We start from the raw sequence: 21,108 nt of genomic DNA, 5'->3' as shown, positions 1-21,108 counted from the left end.
GCCTCTCTGCAGCCCTCCATTGCGGAGCATGTTCTCGTCGCCACTCATTCGGTAAAATTCCTAGGAGTGGTAATTGATGAAAACCTAACGTATAAGGAACAAATCCAGCAACTGCGTTCAAGATCATTATGGGCTTTTTGGGGTATGAAACTTGATCTCTGTAGAGCGCACAAAAGGGAACAGTCAGTAAATTTCTCCTCTACTATTTTAGTTCTGTCATCAGTTATGGTATTGAAGTTTGGTCCGCTACTCCTATGCTCAGTCTGAAGATACTCTGGGGTCTGGAATTCTGGATCCTAAAGTGGGGCAACAATTGGGCTCACCTACCCTATACAACATCAAAATCACAGCTCTGCATAAATCTGAGATACACGCCGGCCCAGCAACTGGCATATGCGAGGAAGCTCACAATGGAAGCTCTCGACTTCGTTAATATCTGGGAAATCGTAGGCTGGAAAATCCCTGGTAGAGCCCTCAGAGACCGTCCAGTGCTCTGTTCTAACCTGCGGAAGCTCTCGACCTTCAAGCGGCACTTTCCGAACAGCATTATCGGCCCGCTGAACTCCGCAAACATTGATTTGGATGTGTGGTCCAGGGATTCTGCCTACAGAAGAGAAAAGCGCAAATCCATAGTGAAGTGCATTCAGCATTCCTGTAATTGTCAACGGAATAACTCACTCCCAGTGAAAGTTTCCAGACTGTCTTGTCTCAATGTGTTACAGCTTGTATATAATAAGTATAAAACCTATATGCTGTAATGCAATATAAGCTCTGTATAATCAATCTATTATAACAACTATAAAATCTATTTATTGCAATATTAGCTGTGTATATTGCGCTGTCTATGTATTTGCTGTGCACCCACGTAGTTTTTTATGTATTGAATGTAATGTGTCCAGTTAATTGTAAGATTCCTCTGGTTGCCTGTAGCGGGAATCGTGTCCTACATTTCTATGAATAAAGAATTTTATTATTATTATAATCGTTCAGCCTGCATAACGGAAAAATAATCAAGAATTGCAAAACACCGTGACCTTTGCAACTCTTTTGATTTTTGACGTAATTTACATTTCAATCACAGCCTTGAAGAACTATGACTTAAAATGAGCGGAAATCGCTGGGTGGAAAAAGCCCTATGTATATCACAGAAATGCTCGCGGGAAAAAATTATGCCCAGCTTTTTAGACGTGGTCAGATGGAGAGTCCCATCCCTTGGGTGAGGAGCGCGATGCCATAGCTGTGCTCGAAATTATGGGAGACTGCCTATGTGTAAGAAATTTCTCCCCAAATGCTGATTACGATACAGTTACAGGTCGAAGATCTAAACTGGTTCGCCTGTGGTAAGTACGTAGTACGGGTGAAGGATCCTAAAGTAAGGCTGATGAATTGAATACATAAATGGAAAGCATGTTTAAAGTATCACGAAGTAATTTTGCAACATGCCATGCTATGTTGCATAATGATGTCGTTCCAAATGCGATAATATATCTAACGTGTGGCATGCCGCATAATAAAGTCATACGGATTTGTTTCTTCTATTGCTCACGTTTTTGCATATCAGTATCAATCTTTACAATTGTGAAGTCAATCGATGGGCATTGCCCTTACCGTCACTTTGTCTGTGAACCCTAAAATTTTTAATCTATATGTATGGACGACCGATTCACGGAGGTTTCTGTTTGTGTATTAACCTTTATTATTTTGGTTAATTATGTGTATTTCACTAATGTTATATACTGTATATGCTGCTTTTTATATCCATATGAATCTCCTGACAATATTCCGTGTCAAGTATGTGTTTGAGGATTTATTTGCAAGTTATGAGGGCTTAAAAACCTGGAATAACTCTCGGGTAAATCCAACTCCCTCTGCCTGAGATCAGCTGACTACAGCTCCGAATGAAGAGGTTCTTTAAGAACTTCTAAATTCTCCGAAAGAATTCGAATCCAGACCTCTGCAGTTTCAACTATGCAAAAAAAGATTGCTTTGAATTTACCAAATTTATATTTGAATTTGCTCTGATTGTCTCATTGAACCTCGGATGTGCTGAGTTGCAGTGGCTTTCAAACTGCTCCAGAACCCCAGAACCCCAAAGTGGCGGGGTGGAAGGAAACAAAGCAAATGGTCCGAGGTCGCGGCTAATTTACTTTTAGGACTGCTAAAAATTCGTGTGCCAAAGCACCCAGATTATCTAAATTCGGCATTTTATGCAAGACAGGTTCGAAATTTAAGTACTTTTGGATGAGATCGTGCCTTTGGATTATATGTTGCACGCTCGTTTATTAAAATATCTTATTTTAATTAATAATCGCGTAATAATCATGCCATTACCGATGTGCGTGGCGAACCCGAGCGTCGTTCCGGTCCATTCCAAGCTCTACGCCAAAACAAAGCTCAATTGTAAAAGTTTATGCTCTAAAAGAAAGAAAACTATCTCGCATATCAGGAACGAAGTAGTTTGTTTCCTTGAATTTCGCTCCTTCTACTGGCAAGCGTTGATTACTTGACAGAGGCCAAGAGACGAGTTGCTTGTGATAAAACCTACAATGGCTGTTCTAACCGCATAAAGTAAACTTGTACGGTGCACGACCGAAATGACCTTCATACAGTTTAATGTGTCCTCAGACGACTTACTGTTACTGAAAGATATCGCTGCATGTCTTTGCCTTGGAATAAACGCAAACTGGTTTTTGCACCACGTAAGATTATTATATCGTATTAATGGTATCTTTTATCTCGCAGGGTGGAACTGGAGTGCTTTTATGACTTGTTATTCTGTTGGATTCGCGCCGTTAAACTTCAGAAACTTATCAAAGAAGCATCTCTCTCTCTGTACGTGTATGAGAGTGTGTATCCTATGGTCTCAGTGATTAGTGGGTGACTTCGTGTTCCCATCCAAAGGCCTGAATTAGAATTCCAGCAATAACAGGGGAGTTTCTCTTTTATTTTTCGGACTACTGTTAATCAGCCTGCGAGCGTGGAGGAAAACAAGGTTATTCCGAGGTGGGGAACTTGAGTTTTTATACAATAGAACAAGGAACCTTTTTACAGTTTATACAATTTGGACACACTGCATTAAAAAATAATGGCCTGAGTTACCTTGCACTAATTCACACCACCACCAAGCACATTTTCATAAATCAACAACTAATCAGAATATACAGTATTCCAGAAGTTAGTTTTAAAATAGAATATAAGCAGGTAAGAGAAAAGAATAAGAATTGACTACACGACTTTTTTTATCGCTAAATAAAACTCGATAATTTCGCTGTCTGAACGGATCGCAGATAAAAAAAAGAAAAAAAGTGGTCTCACACCTACTATGGGATGATGGACTCGCCTTTCAGAATCATTTCCCCACCATTAACACTGCAATGAAGGTATTTCTACAGATGAGCAGATAACATATCTGTCAAGTCGGAAGTATTCGTGAGATATATCCAGCAGTGATTAGAACCGCTTCCACTCTACGCCCCTCCGGTCTCGTCTCCAATGAGTCATGAGCAACCAATTCATTCACATCTCGAAGGATGTATAACATACACCCCAGGCTAATATATAAAATATACCATCCCTTGGAAACTTTACATAGCACCAACATCTCTTCTTTCTTTCTAAAATGCTTACCACAGTGAATTACGCCCAAAATCTTCATCTATACTCCACTTGCTAGACGTAATCATGGCAAGCTCGATCTGTCAACATCTCCTGTTTAAGTAATTTTTCACACGCAATCCAGCAAACATTTTGAATTCTGAAACATTTTGAAAACATTTTGCTTACTTCAGCTATAGAACGAAAGCATCCCAAAGGAAAATCGGTATCTTTTCGTCTTTTGCCCTGCCTCAACTCCTTGGATAAATAAGACAGAATAAGATATAATACGTAATAAGTGAATCTATAAGAATATGCACTAGAAGAAAAATAAACAATCAAATCTTTATTTGATTATTTTTAGCTGCTACACACGATGTCCAATTCGTTGATATGAACTAAAAGCCCACTTTTTTCTCAGCTTCTGTATTCGTTCCTCCATGAACAAAGACAATATCAGAAACATTCAAGCTCGTAACTTCTCTCCTGAGAGTTCTGTCTAAATTAACAAAGCAAATCAGATCATTTTTACTAACAGAACTATGAACAGCAAAAAAGTTCATTACTAAAGCGGATATCCTCGTGCTTATGACTCTGAAACGAACAAAGAAAGATTTGAGTGACATGCACTTCCTTTACCATAATATGTAATTCAGGACTACCTCCTTAAACTATGCAAATGATCTAATGTAAGTAGAACCAGTTGAAGCAGTAGGCTTCAGCAACAAAAGTGATACAGGATGCGAGCAACCTCTCGGACTACATTTCTTGCCAAAAGCCATGTCGCTCCTTGAAACAAAACACATTCTGAATTCTGCACACAGCTTTAGAAACCTGTCCTTCTTTGCTACCAAAAAAATGGCAGTATACAACTTTTAGAATTAACTGTGAGAAGCTAGGAAACAGAAATATACCATATTTGAACAAAAATACTTCCATTATGACACAAAACACGAAGGATTTGGAAACCTATATTGTTCTGACAGCGTATGTTGACAAATAAGGAATGTTCTCTGAGTAACATTCCTTATTTATCTCTATGTTGCCCATCGATGAGGAAACAATCATGTCTGAGACCATGATGAGGCGATTCACTTAAACACGATATGCACAAGTTTGCTGTTAAAGTGGAAAGAAATTCTACAAGCGGCTGAAGATCATTCGTTAGCTGCCCTCTTTCTCATTCCGTATACCTTTCATTCAGGAATTATGTGGATATTCCTTTCGCCCAACATCTAAAGTGAATAATTCGTGGTACCGACTGCTTACATAAGTAGTGCGTCCTTAACCTACCTACAGAAATTCTCTCTGTTGTACCTGACACGATTAGATAAGTAACCACGTGCAGGTACTGAGCAGAGTTATACACTCCGAGTGTTCGAATTTACATTATACATGGTGATCATTTTAAACAAGAACCCCATGGAAACACAAATAACTTCAAGTAAATGACGCTTAGTGACGTGGAATTTAGAAATACTGTAATTCTTTATTCTCCGCTTTCTTAATTTCAAAATATACGGAAAGTCTGGAATCAATTTCACCAGGTTTCCTAACTGCGCAGTGAGTTATTGGATTCCTTTCAGGATGTCTAGCATTAAACTCGTCCACTACTTCTCTCTGGATCCACCCCTGACGACCACTAACAAGGACTATCTCCCTTTCATCCAGTGTTAATGCCATTTTTCACAAGTAAAAAAAAAACATATTTTTACCGTTGGTTCCAGACTTTTCGAACACCCTGTATATTTCTCAAAGTGGTCCATTGTGAATTTGTAGCGTTTATGGTCTAAAATCATTTTATACTCAGAGAATACTCATTCTACTTCTACGGAAATGCCTGGGCTGTACTTAAAAATGCGAGCTTTTGAAAACGTAGTTTTCTCTAATATCTTGACGAATTTTTCAAATAATGTCGTCGTAGATAGCGTTAAGATAATTCTTTCTCAAGGTAGATCCGTCTGGAATATTTTGATTTATACAATATTTTTTCAAAAATTGCATAACTTATTGAAAGGGATATTGATGCTTAACAAGGTGACACACAAAATCCCTTTAAAAATCACTTTTCTCTTCTTTGAAGTACATGGCTTGGTTAAAAACGACTGGTCTGGAAAATTTTCCTTGCTTTTTCTATGAAACAAATCAAGTTAATGAATATGCAGTATTGCTTGTAATATTTGTGTTATATTGCATTTATACGCACTGACGACTACAATGGCTGCAATATTCAACGTGCTAACACCGTAATGAAGAAGAATGTTCAAAAACACTGCCTGTAACGTTTTTGGAGTAATGTTGGAAATGTTACTCTTCATCGCAGAAAGCGTGGATTATTGTCGCAGGCATTGTCACACTGTTAGCATGGTGGTCGTATTCTTTTTGAAATTATGCAATATCCAAATAAGACGGACAGCCCGGCCATTGACGCACATGAAGCGACTTGCACTGTTCTTCTGAAACGACGCTTTAACAACGTCCTCCTCCCCAGTGAAGTTTTTTTTTTTTTTTTGTTAGTTGTTGGCGCATCGGCTTCTGTGGCCATAATGCACCTCCCAAGGTTTTTGCACTACTCTGATCCAAGCCCTAGGTGGGATTCGAACCTGCGACCTTTGGGTTGACAGGCAGGCACTTTACCCATCCGGCTAGCCCGGTCGGCTCCCCAGTTAAGTGCCTTGAAATTCATGGACTATGCCAATGTTCCGCTGAGAGGTTATGGTTTCTCTGAAAAGGATGGGTCTAACAATCCTGCAGTGGATCATTGTACACCACACTCCAATATTCACCGGATATGAGGGAGGGGCTTCATGGGAATTTTCAGTATACCACAGGCGAGAATTGTGAGTTTACATATCCAGCCAAGTGAAACCAGGTCTCATCGGAGAAGGAAGTCCAGTCTAACAACCAATTACATATGTAGCTAATTAATTTGTAAGAGTGGTGATGTGATTGATTAACCGCATTTGTCTCATTTAGTAGTAAATTCAAGTAATACTTCATATATTTTACTTTATGCGTTGTCTTTTTTTTTAATAATTTTAAGTAATTAATAATTTTTAATAATTTATAATTTTTTTTGATAATTTATAGGCGAAGCTAATTCTCAGTCTCTTACAAAATACATAGTTGATCTGAATACACGTATCACTAATCTGTGTATTCAGATCATCTCTGTGGACGGGGATTACTGCACCCCCCCGAAATCAAGTAACTCGAAGATTTTCCTGGTAATTCATTTGCAGCGACTGATACTCAGAAAAAAAGATTCGAATTAAATTATTTCAGAGACAGCTTAGCAGATAACAGCTGCAGGTAACTGCTTCATAAATAATGATGCAACATGAACACTATGCAACCTGAATGACAAATAATGTGACAATGCAACCTACATGACGTATATCATGTCATCTGTACGTAAAAGTAAGAGTAATTACTCTTAATTTTATGGACTACGTGTGTACTGTATCAAGTGGAAATGTGTGTGAGGTAGTTTCTATATTTTGTAGAAGCCAGCTAAGGCTAGCCAACTTGTCTTACAAATCCATGTCACTACTCGCCACATAAACAGTTTCTGCGCATGCCTTTGCTACAAGCATTTCCATGGGTATTGCTCTTCTGAAGTAGCATGTGCAATACAACTCCACCCCATCCTTTCACACCAAACTAAAAATGGGCGTAAACCAGCTACAACCATTCAACGGTTAAACTCCAAATTCGATAAACCCAATTTTTTCTTTTTTCAATGTTTTTTTAAATCTTTGACAAGACCAACTAACGCAGCCAGGGTATGAAAAAAAGGCCACAAAAATTCCCCCTTCAAACCACAAAATGTGGAAAAACATTTTGAGGAAAGACAGCGATTGTAACCAATGCGCTACCTGGCGAGGGAAAGAAATTTTTCATCTGGATCCGAACATTAATTTGTGGTTTGAAAGATGCAGTAATTCACTAAATGCACGAAAAGTTTTTAAGAGCTTCTGGTGCTTTGCCTATTAATTCGGAAGGACTATCTGGATCGTCCAGAGCGGTTTCCTTTTCGCAACATTATCTTCCTATGCAACTGACTTCTTGCAACGTTCTATTGTATTTTTAAAATACACACAAGTAGATTTTAGATATACTCCTCAATGTAGCGCCGTAGTTTTGCTAAACGTCACATTATTATGAAATTTGTTTCCTGCTAGCTCACAATTTAAGGTCGAGAACGTCCAAAATTGCACGAGCGAGGTGAGGGATTTTGTCTACATCTATGTTCTAGTAATGTAGGAGATGTGGCTAGAAAGTTGCAGGAACGACTGTTTTAAATAATTAATTAAAACTGAGCTAACAGTTATTTTCTTTTGTTCCCTCCAAAGTTTTTCCTTCTGCCATGACTGGAAGCATTCCTTAATCTAGTTTACTGCTATCGATTTCACTAGCCTCGACTTCTTTGAAGCTAAAATTTGTGTCCCTTTCAACGCACTTTTAATTAACTAAAGGGACTTCAAATGGAACTAAATGGAAAGACCATGAAGGCTGTTCTGTCTGCAGTGAGAAAATTTTAAGAAATTTGCCCGTCGAAAACGAGCCGGTTCACACTACATTATTAGTAGAGCAAAGTCTGGAATGAAACTGATAACTCAGATTGAACAGCCTTCTCTTCAAATTTAGCTATGACTTCTTTATATTGTCAAATATCAAAACTTTAAAGGACATAATTTGAGTCTTCGGAATAAGTTTAGCAGCTTACCCCAATGGTACCAATCGACGGTAGTTGATATTATTATTATTATCATCATCAGTTTATTTACCCAAGGTAAATATATTTTGAAATATATTTCAAAATTTTGAAATACAGATGTTTTGAAATATACATCACACAATTTTATGCAATTTTTCAAGATATTTACAATAATGATAATAAATAGATAATCATATTTACTTAATTGATATCGGCAAACGAGTTCTAGAAATGCTTCCAATCGTGACAGAAGAGAATAGCAAGTAATTAACAATTTCAACTTACTTATATGGTTTATATTGGAGCTTTCTACATACGACTTGTCTAGAAAGTGCCAAGAGTAAGAATCTCATCGGCTTTGAGCTTAGCAAACCATTAAAAGCCTTATACATCTCAATCGGATCACCTCGCAGGTGCCTAGTTGGGGAACGCTGCAATTTGCAGCACTGTAACTTTTCTTTGGTAAGAGCACCCCTTTGTTCCACTCACCAATCGCGTTGCTTTCTCTGTACTCGTTCTAGCAGCTCTACATCCTTCCTAAAATGAGGCCTCCTGATCTGTATGCAGTACTTAAGTTGCCTTGACCATTGCCTTATACAAAGGGATAATCACCTCCTTATCCCTGCTAGCAAAATTCCCGTATATCATTAACAAAACCCCCATGAGCTATCCTGGCAGCATGTCTGCACTGATCATAAAACTTCATATACAAGGACTAATAGATTAACAGTAGCCACTGGCAGAGGTGAAAGTGATTCTTGCACTGCTTCTATTGGAATGAGCCGCAGCCTGGAAAATAAGATGCAGGATATTTCAGAGACTGCTGGGAATCATTGGGGTACAAGTAAACACATGGGTTGTGTTAGGGTAGCTAAGAAAAAGAACAGGTGCATGTATACTTGTGTGTACACCAATGCTAGGAGTTTAGTAAATAAATTTGAGGTATTGCTCAAAACATCAAAGGCAGATATTGTGGGGATTTCAGAGACGTGGTGTCACACAGATATAAGAAATGCAGAACTGGAATTTGGGGAGTACAATGTCTACAGAAAGGATAGACAGGATAGGAAGGGAGGAGGGGTTATGCTATTAGTTAAAAAACACATAAAATCCAAGGAAGTGAAGCCAGTCGACATCGCTGGACAGTGCAGTGTCGAGTCAGTTTGGTGTGACATAAGCATTGGGAGATCAAAATTGAGAGTAGGAGTGTGCTATAGGCCTAATGACTCTGATGAGTATAATAAGAAACTGTTCGGAGAAATAGAGTGGGCCAGTAAACCAGAGAGTCTTATAATGGGGGATTTTAATTTCCCAGATATTGACTGGAATTTGGGGGCTGGTCACTCACACAGTAGCAAGGCTTTTGTGGATTTATTGGATGATTGTTTTCTACATCAGCATGTTCGGGAAGCAACTAGAGGGAGTAATACTCTTGATTTGATTATCAGTAGTGATTCTTCATGCATTAAGAATCTGCAGATAAATGAACCACTTGGTGGCAGTGATCACAGTGTGCTGAAGTGGGAGTTACTCAAAGAGGTAACTACCATTAGGGGTAAAGGGAAGGGGTATTGCTTTCGTAAAGGCGACTACAATGGACTGAGACAGTATTTAAATTCTATACAGTGGGATCAACTGATGATATTGCCAACAGCAAATTCAAAATGGGAAGCATTCAAAGAACTTATCGTGGAAGCTACTAGGCTTTACATACCAACTAAGAAATATTGTTCAAGGTTTAGGCCTAAATGGTTGTCAGATGAACTAATGAGGCATATGGCAGAGAAGAAAAATGCATGGGATACATACAAATTAACACGTGACACGGACGCCTATGATAGATACAAGTTGATCTGTAACCAAGTTACAAAGGAGGTTAGGCAGGCGAAGGCAGATTACGAGAGATCCTTGGCAAGGGATGCAAAGAAAAACAGCAAAGAGTTCTTTACTTATGTAAACTCTAGAAGGAAGGGGATGAATCAGATTGGTCCACTTGAGATCGATGGGTCAACTGTTGATGACCCTGCTCGGGTAGCTAACAAACTAAATGAATATTTTGCATCGACATTCACACATGAGGAGTTATTCAGCGAGGGGAATGCCAGAGGTGTATTCAATTCTAGCAGTAAGCTAGAGAATCTTGTAATAACTGAGAGCAAAGTGGAGGAGAAATTGTTGAAGATAAACACAAGAAAGGCACCTGGGGTGGATGGGATCTATCCAGTTATATTAAAGGAGGCAGCAAAGGAGGTAAGCAAACCCTTAGCCATAATTATGAGAGCTTCCTTGGACTCAGGGGAGGTACCCATTGACTGGAGATGTGCAAATGTGACCCCAATTCACAAAGGGGGATCAAAGGCTGACACAAGTAATTATAGACCTGTGAGTTTAACTTCTGTTCCCGGAAAATTAATGGAGGCACTGGTGAAAGAAGCACTGCAGGATCATCTAGACAAGACTTCAGTTATAGCTAGGACACAGCATGGTTTTGTTAAGGGGAAGTCTTGCCTGACCAATTTGATTGGATACTATGATGCAGTCACAAAAGAACTGGATGCAGGGAATAACTTTGATATTATATACTTGGATCTTAGAAAGGCTTTTGATACTGTTGCACATGGAAGACTGCTGCACAAATTGGAGCAGTGTGGCATTGGAGGCAAGTTGCTGCTATGGATAAAGGGGTGGTTGAGGGGGAGAAGACAGAGAGTGGTAATCAATGGACACTGCTCATCGTGGACTAATGTTATTAGTGGAGTCCCTCAGGGTTCAGTATTGGGGCCTTTATTGTTTTCTGTATTTATAAATGATATTGATGATGGTATATCAGGCTTAATGTCCAAGTTTGCAGACGATACGAAGGTTGGCAGGGTTGTCAAGGACACTACTGACACTATGCTGCTGCAACAGGATTTGGAAAGGTTGAGCAGATGGCCTTCGAGGTGGCAAATGAAGTTTAACATTGACAAATGTAAAGTACTACATATGGGAAACAGCAACCCCAGAGCAGCGTATCAACTCTGTGGTACTACACTGACAGTGGTAGAGAATGAAAGGGACCTGGGGGTGGTGGTGCAGGCAGATATGAAGTTCTCTGAGCAGTGCAGACGAGCTGCAAGAGTAGCTCATGGTGTATTGTCAATGATATATAGGAATTTTTCTAGCAGGGATAAGGAGGTGATTATTCCCTTGTATAAGGCAATGGTCAGGCCACACCTAGAGTACTGTATACAGGCCTGGAGGCCTCATTTCAGGAAGGATGTAGAGCTGCTGGAACGAGTACAGAGAAGGGCAACTAGATTGGTGAATGGGACAAAGGGGTTCTCTTACGAAGAAAGGCTTAAGTTTTGCAAATTACAGTGTCTGGAAACTAGGCACCAGCGGGGTGATCTGATAGAGGTGTACAAAGCCTTGAATGGTTTGAGCATGCTTAATGCTAATGGGATTCTTCCTCTAGCTCAGAAAAATCACCTGAGAGGGCATAAATTCAAATTGAGGAAAGACAGATGTAGGATAGATGTGCGGAAATTTGCCTTTAGCCAGCGGGTGGTTGGTGGGTGGAACAGACTTCCATCCCTTGTCGTGGAAGTTGATAGCCTAAATAAGTTTAAGGCTCAGCTGGACAGGTATTTCGAACGAACAGAGGGGTGAAGTGGAAGTGGTTATTTTTATTTATTTATGTTACTTTTTTTTTTTTTTTTTTGGCTGATGCTGCATAAGCTTGCTTTCTTGCATCAAATGCCTCTACTAATGCTAATGCTAATATCTAACTGCACAATAACCCCCAGGTTTCTTTCATTCTCCACTACCCTGAGTGTAGTACCACACACTTGGTACGTTACTGGGGTTACTGCTACCCATATGCAGTACTGCGCCATAAAAAACCAAAAATCAATCAATCAACCAACCCATATACAGAGTGTTTCAAAAATAATGGTCGATAATTTAAAGGTGAAAAGTACAAACTAAAATAAGCAAAAAAGTCCCAATGAACATCGGTCCGCAAATGAACTGTTTTCGAGATAATCCACATTTTCTGTTAAGATCCGCCACTGACTATGGGAGCACTAGTTTAGCAAAAAAGCTGCGAATCCTTTGTTAAGGGTGGTTTTTTTTAAACATAAGATAGTACATATTTTTATTTTCAACACCACAGGATTTTACAGATGTTGCATGTTACAAAAGGTGTTCAAAATTCGCAACACCCTTGAGTTGCGAATCCTCTGAGGCATTCCTGGGTCATTTCTGATTTGCTGAAAGGCTCCTTCAACCCGACTCTGCAATTCCTCAACTGTGTTAAAATCAGAAGTGTACACCAAGCTTTTTACATGACCCCAGATACAAAAATCCATAGGATTTAAGTCTGGTGATTTGGGAGGCCACATTACAGGCCCACCTCTACCTATCCCCCGTTGACCATACCTTCTAGTTAGATAACGAGTCATAACTCGAGCAAAATGTGTGGTGCACCATCATGTATAAATCATCAAGGAGGTCTGCAAGAACATTCTGCAGGAAGTGAAGGTACAGCTCTCCTGTCAGCCTGTTTGACAGAAAGTGTGGTCCAATCAGACGGTCTCCTAGTAGTCCTGCCCAGACATTTGACGAGAAACGTTGCTGATGTCGTGACTCGTGAAATGCATTAGGATTTTCGTCGGACCAAATGTGACAGTTATGAAAATTAAAAATACCATCACGAGTAAACCCAACCTCGTCAGTGAACAAAACGTTGTTTAAAAATTGGGGGTTCGGCACACACTGTTGTTGCATCCACTGGCAGAAGTTCACTCTGTGAGGGTAGTCTGTATTGCTAAGACCTTGTACACGCAGGACATGGTAGGATTACAGTAATTGGCGATGTAAAATTCGCCACACACTGCTATGATTTAGTACATGCTCTTACAGAACAACCCTCCTTGTCGAAATTCCTGGATTTTGTTCTATTCTTTCTAACAGTCTGCGTGGGTAGCACAGTGGTATCGTCACCGTCCTCCCCACACCGGGTGGAAAAGGCCCGGGTTCGAATCCCGTCGATGACGCGAGGGACTTTAATGGGCTTTTTTCACTCCGTGGCTGAGTTAGTCAGTCTCAGGCGTATACAGCAAGGTTTTTCCCCCAGAATCTGGGGTCTTTCGTGCGACAAATCGACCATAGAACACACGCATTGAATTTAATTATTCGGGTGGCCTAAAAATAATAGTTTTTTTTTTTTTTTTATTCTTTCTAACACCCTTTCCTCAACACCAGGTATTATGCTTCTGGGCCTACCTGCTCGTACTCCATGTTCTCTAAGGCGTTGATGAACCCTGATGAATGTGCGCCTGTTGGGTTGCCTTCGGCGGGGAAATGCTTCTTGGTACAAACGTGCAGCCTCGAGTGCACTGCCGTTGGCTTTACCATACATGAAGTGCATGTCCGCATAGGCTTCGTTGCTGTAACCTCTTTCCATGTTGACTATCCTTTGACAAGTACTAGTATGCCTGCTACGTCTCGGAGCATTGAGAGAAAGGAAATGGAGAAAATGAGCATAACCTAACATAAACAAGTCAGTGGTGGATCTCAACTCTCTACAATGCACCTTGTCAGTGGTGAATCCCAACTAGAAATGTGCTATATCTCGAAAACGATTCACTTAAGAACCCATGTTTACTAAGCTTTTTTTTTGCATATATTGTAGTCTGTACAGTTCACCTTTAAATTATTGACCATCACTTTTGAAACACCCTGTATAGTACTTTGCATTTGTCAATGTTAAATTTCATTTCCACTTCTCAGCCTATCTGCCTAACTTTTATATATCCTGTTGCAATAGGATACTGTCATTAACAACCCCGCCAACCTTTGTATCACCTGAAAACTTCGACATTAAGCCTGATATACCTTCATCAATAGCATAAATAAATATAGAAAACAACAATGGGCTCAACACCGAACCTTGAGGAGCTTCACTAATAACATCAGTCCAAGAAGAGCAATGTCCGTTGATTGCCACTCTGTCTTCGTCCGCTCAACCTTCCCTTTGTCCATTACAGCAACTTGCCCTTAATGCCACAGTGCTCCAATTTGTACAGCAGTCTTTTATGTGCTACAGTATCAAAAGCTTTTCTAAAATCCAAATATATAGCACCAAAATTATTTTTACACCCAGTTCCTTTGTGACCACATTGTATTATTCAGTTAAACTAGTCAGAGAAGATCTCCCGTTAGCAAACCCATGCTGTGTCTGAAATAAAACTAATAGGGAGTCCGTATAAATGGTCCTGCATTACTTCTTTAACCAGTGACTCCATTATTTCCCCCGGAATAGAAGTTAAGCTAACAATATGTAATGTTCGTGTCACCCTTTGTGGCATTAAGGGTAAATTTGATATGTGAAAGATATTTGCACGCCTACAACTCCACAGGGACCTGTCATGAATCCAAAGATGCTCTCAAAATTGCGGCTAAGGGTTTGCTTATCTCCTTTGCTGCCTCCCTTAATATAACTGGATAGATCCCATTCATTCCAAGGCGCTTTTCTTATTTTTAACTTCAACAATGTCTCTTCCACTCTCCTCTCAGTTAGTAGAAAATTATTTAACTCCCAGTTATAGTTTGATAAACTTGTGGCCTCCACTGCCCTGCAGAATTCCTCATGTATGAATGTACATGCACAATACTGATTCAATGTGTCAGCTACCTCAGTAGGATCAAAAGTCGAACCATCTATGTCAAGTGGCCTAATCTGATTCATCCATTTCCTTATAGAGTTTACATAAGTAAAGAAGCTGCTGTGTTTCTTAGCATCCTTTGTCAAAGATTTCTCGTAATTTGCCTTCGCTTGCCTAATCGTCTTTGTGACTTGATTGCAGAGTACCTTATATTTACCATAGGCTTCTAGTGTCGCCTGATAATTTACATGCATCTCATGCCTTTTTATTCTATGCCACGAGTCTCATTAGTTCATCTGAATAGTATTTATTGAACAGCATTTCTTATTTGGTATGAAAAGCCTAGCAGCTCCCAAGATTAATTCCTTCAATGCTTTCCATTTAGAATTTGCTGTTGGTAACATCATCAGTTGCCCCACTATATAGAATTTAAAAACTGTCTGAGACTACCATAGTCACCTTTGTGAAATCAAAAACCCTTCGCTTTACCCTTGATGGTAGTTTCTCGTACATTTTTATCGCTTGCCTCTCGAACATGCTGCTGTAGAAAACAATCATCCAAATAAAACCCACAAGTTCCAGTCAATATCTGGAAAGTTAAAATCCCCCATTATAAGACATCCGGATTTACTGTCCCACTATTTGTCTGTACAGTTTTTCGTTGTATTCATAAGGGTCATTAGGCCAATAACACACTCCTGCTCTCATTTCTGCTCTCCCAGTGGTGATGTCACACCGAATTGACTCAACATTGCACTCAACATTGCATTCAGTTCACCCATGTGAACTGAATGCACTTCCTTAGATTTTATACGTTTCTTAACTCATAGCATAACCCTCTTCCCTTCCTGTCCTGTCTCTCCTTTCTGTACCAATTGCACTCCCTATATTCAAATTCTCCATTCCCTATATCTGTGTGACACAGCGTCTCTGATATTCCAACAATATCCGCATTTTATGTCTTGACTAGCACTTCAAATTTATTTACTATACTCCTAGTAAATAAATACATGCAAATAGACATGCACCTGTTCTTACTCTTAGTTACCCTAACATAGCCCATGTGTTTATTTGTTCAATGATGACTCCCAGCAGTCCTTGGCACATCCGGCATTTTGCTTTCCAGGCTTCTGTTTGTTCCAATAGAAGCATTTCATGAATCACCTTCAACTCTGCATGCTGCTATTATTAATCTATTAGTCTGTGTATCTCCCAAACTAGCAGTTTTTCGACCTGCCTAACACTGCATCAGTAAATATTCTTGCACCCTTCCTATTTAATTAGCGCTTTAGAATACGAATTACCCTCGTGATTACACAGTTAGTATAATCACCGCTCTCCCAACACCAGATGGAAAAGACCCGAGCTCGAATCTTGTCAATGATGCGAGCAATTTTTAGGGCCTGTTCCCCAACGTGGCTGAGTTAGTCGCTTTTGCAAACAGCAGATCGAACACATGCAATTTACAGACATATAGTATAGGACATAATATGCCCTAAGTTGCTGATGCACCTAAAACCGCACAATAACAACGAATAAGAATTAGTAGTGAACGTTTGAGTACAGCCAGCCAGTGGTGTCTCACAATGTCTGTAGAGTCAGAAAAGAGGTTCAGGTGATCTTCTCTTCAGTAAAAAATGATATAAGAAAGCAATTGTACAAAGCATCAGCCAAAAAAAAAAAAAACATTTTCCATTGAAGGAAGAACGGAAAATGCTTTGTCTAGTTCTTCCTTGAATTTATTTAAACTATCCGCCTCCACAACACCAGATGGAAGTTTTCTCCAACAATTAACCAGCCGTTGGTTGAAGACAAACTTCCTCACATGTATTGCCGTAGCTGAGTGGTCAATACCGAAGGTGCATAAGCCACGTGCCTTGAATGACCGCTCAAAGTACGTGTACTTATGAACGTGCACAAGCTCGTACAAATCCGTAACTGCTAAATGCGGTGCTGTTTCTTGTATTGTATTCTCTATCTTGTGAACTCCTCTGACTGAGTTGTCGTGAAGGAGTATAAACAGAAAATTTATTTATTTTTATTTATTTATCCTGCAACCATCTTTCCTCAATTTGAATTTGTTTCCTTATGTGTGTTATCTGAGCAAGAGAAAGGATTCCATCAGCATTGAGCTATCTAATCCATTCAAAGCTTTCAAACTTTGAATGGATTAACTCAATCAGATCACTTCGCAAGTGCCTAGTCTGCAGACTCTGCAACTTCCAGAACTGAAGAGTTTCTTGGTAAGAGAAACTCTTCAATTCTGGAAGTTGCAGAGTCTGTTCCCCTAACCAATTTCCAACCCCTCTCTGAGCTCGTTTGCGAAGATCTTCATCCTTCCTAAAATGAGGCCTCCAAACCTATATGCAGTCCTCAAGATGAACCTTAACCATTGCTTTCTACAAAAGGTATAATCATTTCCTTATTCCTGCTAGCAAATTTCCTGCATATCATGGACAAAGACTATCGAGGGGCAGTGTGAAATTTTTTGTTAGAGGGACATCTCCAAACACTATCACAATTTTGATCTAAATCGTAATGCGTACTCCATAATTCATGTATGATAAAATATCTTCCTCTTTTGCTTTCATCACGAGTCATTGAAATATCTCTGCGAGCTCGTCTTTACTCATCCTTAAGAAAGATATCTTTATTGCATTCAGACGATTACGCACATGCGCACTGCCTTCAAAAACTATTCCGCTGTTCCATGTTCAAATCTATTCACTTCTAAGCGTGGTCTGTCTCTTTGGATTCTTCCTTGATCATCATCTTTCTTAATGCATCCAGTTCGAAATCTAACTCTCTAAGCTCCAGTTACTCTTAGGCACCTTTTCCCGACTTCATTCAAAATTAAATTGCTTATCGTTGTCTTAAAGAGCGAAATATCTTTTGTAGCCACTTTGAATGTTTAAAGGAATGCATAACGTAGACGTGCCCAGCCTTCAACTTAATTTCAAAGCGAAACATACCCAAGCTAAAAATTCACCATATGCATCCATTTTTATGAAACGACATTAATTAACAAGGTTATTCAATCTTACGCATCAACGTTACTCCTTCCCCCCGATTTCGAAAATTCGTCACTGGTAGCAGAGACAGTAGCCTTTGAAACAACACCACGCCTCAAAGGTTACCGAACCCTGTACAACATGCAATAAACTGATGGTTAATCCTAGTTAGCCTTGTGTCATGCTGAATATTATAGCGATCATTCTCCTGAGATTTCCCCGATCAGCCACACCCCTCTGGATTTATTTAGTTCAGTCATGAAGTTTCGTTTTGTTTTTTTCATATTTTTGTTTTTAGTCATGTATTTATGCTGCATATGATAGTAATTTCCACCATCATGTTACCATTTTTAATTTTTAACGTTTTAAAAATGTTTGCTCACGGGTTTTTTTTTTTTTGTTTCTTTTTGTTACCTGTCAAAGTAATAAAGGAAAACTAGTTTACCGAATATTTGGGTGTGACTGGGATTAAAAGGTCATGGAGCTGGCCATATTTTTACCCTTCGCCTCATCTAACTATAAAAATATACATAAAAATTCAGAAATTTGCAACATATCCGCTTTTTTATAACAATGGGCAAAAAAAAAAAAAAAAAAAAAAGTTTGCAAATCTTGCTTTTGCCCTTCCATTCAAGCACTGAACAAAGTTAAAGGCCATGTTGGGGAGTCCCTCCACTTGCCCGAAGAGCACGAAATGTTTAAAAGAGACAAGGTGCAATACAATAACAGAATAAAAAGCCAAGTTAAACAGTATAAACCTTCCTCGTGTTAAATTTTCCATTCCTTATGGGACAAACTTACGACCCATTTTGTTGACCTGAAAATACTTACCGTCCGATTGTACAATATACTCAACCCCCCTCTGGGTAATATGCTTGTGTAACTTGATTTTCTGTTTTCACTTTAAGTTCCGCATAATTCTCTCACGTTACTCCAACTACAAAATGAACTACGAATATAAAAAATTAAAACCGCTGTACAGTTTTTTTTTTTTTTTTTTTTACAAACTGGGCTTAAAACATTTGGGCGAATTTTTTCTCAGAATAGATCATCACTAATATAATCTGGAAATTTAATCGGTGTACCAACTTACTTTCTTTTCTCTGTAATTTTTTTAATCTTAGCCATAGCCTCAAAATTAACCTATTAACTTTCAGCGGAGGAACATTGTGCAATCTAACTGTAGAGTAAATCGACGGAATGTGTGGTCATCCGCAAATCAGTAAGACCCCCGTCTTCATGTTAAGCTTTGCTTTTGTACATTATTTTAAGAGGGAACAAAAACGGTCCACAGCCAGCATAAAATTGGCTTACATGTGGCAAGCGGATCTCAATTTCCCCGCACGTACTTTCTGCCGCTAAGACAAACTGGCACTCGATAACCAAAGCTTTCTTCTATCACGGTGTCTTTCCTCTACTTGAAAACATTTACCGTGAATGTTTGTTCAACGCAAATAATACTTTTAAGTACGCTGTAGACTAAGGAGGGTGAACCAGTGGCACATGCAAGAAAATATACTGAGACACAGCTATCCATAAGTATATAAAAAAATAATACAAAATATTAAAAAATGCATTTTTAATTCGAAGCCAAATTGGTTTTGCGGTCTATTAGCTGTCTAGCGGTAAAAGGCGTAAGTGTAATTGGGCACGAAGACTGCCATTACAAACTTTCAAACACTGTTGCCTTTTTTTGGTTAAACTTCAGTATGTGAAGCTTACCCACAGATCTTTGCGACAGCAACTCCTGGTTACTTGTATCTCCGCCCACTGATTCGTCCTAATTGGTAGCTGTACAGCTGTGAATAATTAGCGGCTTTTCTGGAGAGATTCAAGCGATATTTTTTTTTTAAATAATAAATATATACACACACGCACATACAATAATTGTATTTCTTTCCTTTGAATCCTTCACGAAAGTCGAACAATGTAACCTAACCTCTTTTTTTTTTTTTTTTGTTATACTTAAGATTAACCCGATTAACAAGCAAAAATTGAAGAAACACTGCCTACTAAAATCGTTCACAAAACAGCACTCAACACGAAATTGCACTGATTAGCAGCCAATCACCACGAAGCAATGGAAGGAACTACACGTGCCAGAGTCGCTATCGTACAGATCCATGGGTAAACCTCACATACTGGAATTAACCTTTTTTCTTTTCTTTTTTTTTAATCTATCGATAAATACTATTTACTAATTTAACTCAGCTTTTTCTATGGCAGCGACAACTGCTACTTTTTGCTTCAGCTTATTCTTGGTATGCAGGCTGGAAAGGTTCCCTTTCCCTGCTATAGAGTATTCAATCTAATGGGAGGTTTTTAGCCTCCTGACACAGGCAATGCCAAGAGGTTTCACTTAGGTGAGCATGCGATAATGATGGCTGTTATTTAAAACTTACTGAAATTAAATTAAATGCTTTGTAAAAGCAGTACGTAGTGAAATAACTCATTCAATGAAAGAAATAAAATAAAATTGCAATTATATATTACAGCTTTAAGCAAATAAGCTGTCATTTTTATTAGCCTCCAATAGTTTAAGCTGCTGTTAACATATTACGGATTGATGTCAAAAATTGGGTTACCTGTTGCGATTGGGAGCGACACACCCCTACCGCTCATACGCACTTCTTCCAATGGAAATGCTACTGTTAGAAGCAACTTTGCAAGCCTTTCTCTTGGACTTTCCTCAGTACCTCCATCGTAGCACGTTCCACCTTGTGAGCAGACTTGAACCTGCGTTTCTTCGTGAATAATTTCGGCATTGGATAAAACTGGCGAGTACAGCGATGGTGAAATAACAGAATACTATGTTGTGGCAAAGCGAAACGAAAATAACTATCTGTTGAAGAGTGCATAAACCTTTCCAGACGTCAACACAAAGTCTGAGTTCATCCATACCTGTCTCAAAATAAACAGATATGAAAATTAAGTTCCGGAAATTTTTTTTCTACTACCGTAATGAAAAACTTGATTAATTTTAACGAAGATTTCGTGTAATCCCGTCCGGTTGAAATATATAAAACAAGGCATGCAATTCAAAACTACTGGAACGGTTTAACAGAATCGAAAACACTAAATCCCTAGGAAATCTAGACTTCGCGCATTATGATCCTAGCTGCCGCTTTGTCCA

General features: G+C 39.1%; 1 protein-coding gene across 1 annotated transcript in view; it reads right to left on the bottom strand.

Moving 5' to 3' along the window:
* Positions 1-20,659, bottom strand: part of LOC150078443 (uncharacterized) — a 225,817-nt gene extending 205,158 nt beyond the window's left edge. The window contains exon 1 of the mRNA XM_090385017.1: positions 20,561-20,659. The gene's annotated coding sequence lies outside the window, so the exon portion shown is untranslated. The remainder of the gene's footprint in view (positions 1-20,560) is intronic.
* Positions 20,660-21,108: the final 449 nt, after the last annotated feature.

This window comes from Mastigoproctus giganteus, chromosome 11 (genome assembly GCF_048544385.1).
Source record: "Mastigoproctus giganteus isolate SK-2022 chromosome 11, ASM4854438v1, whole genome shotgun sequence".
Lineage (NCBI taxonomy): Eukaryota > Metazoa > Arthropoda > Arachnida > Uropygi > Thelyphonidae > Mastigoproctus > Mastigoproctus giganteus.
Note: the sequence above shows the minus strand (reverse complement) of the source record. Positions and strands in the feature narration are given on the sequence as shown.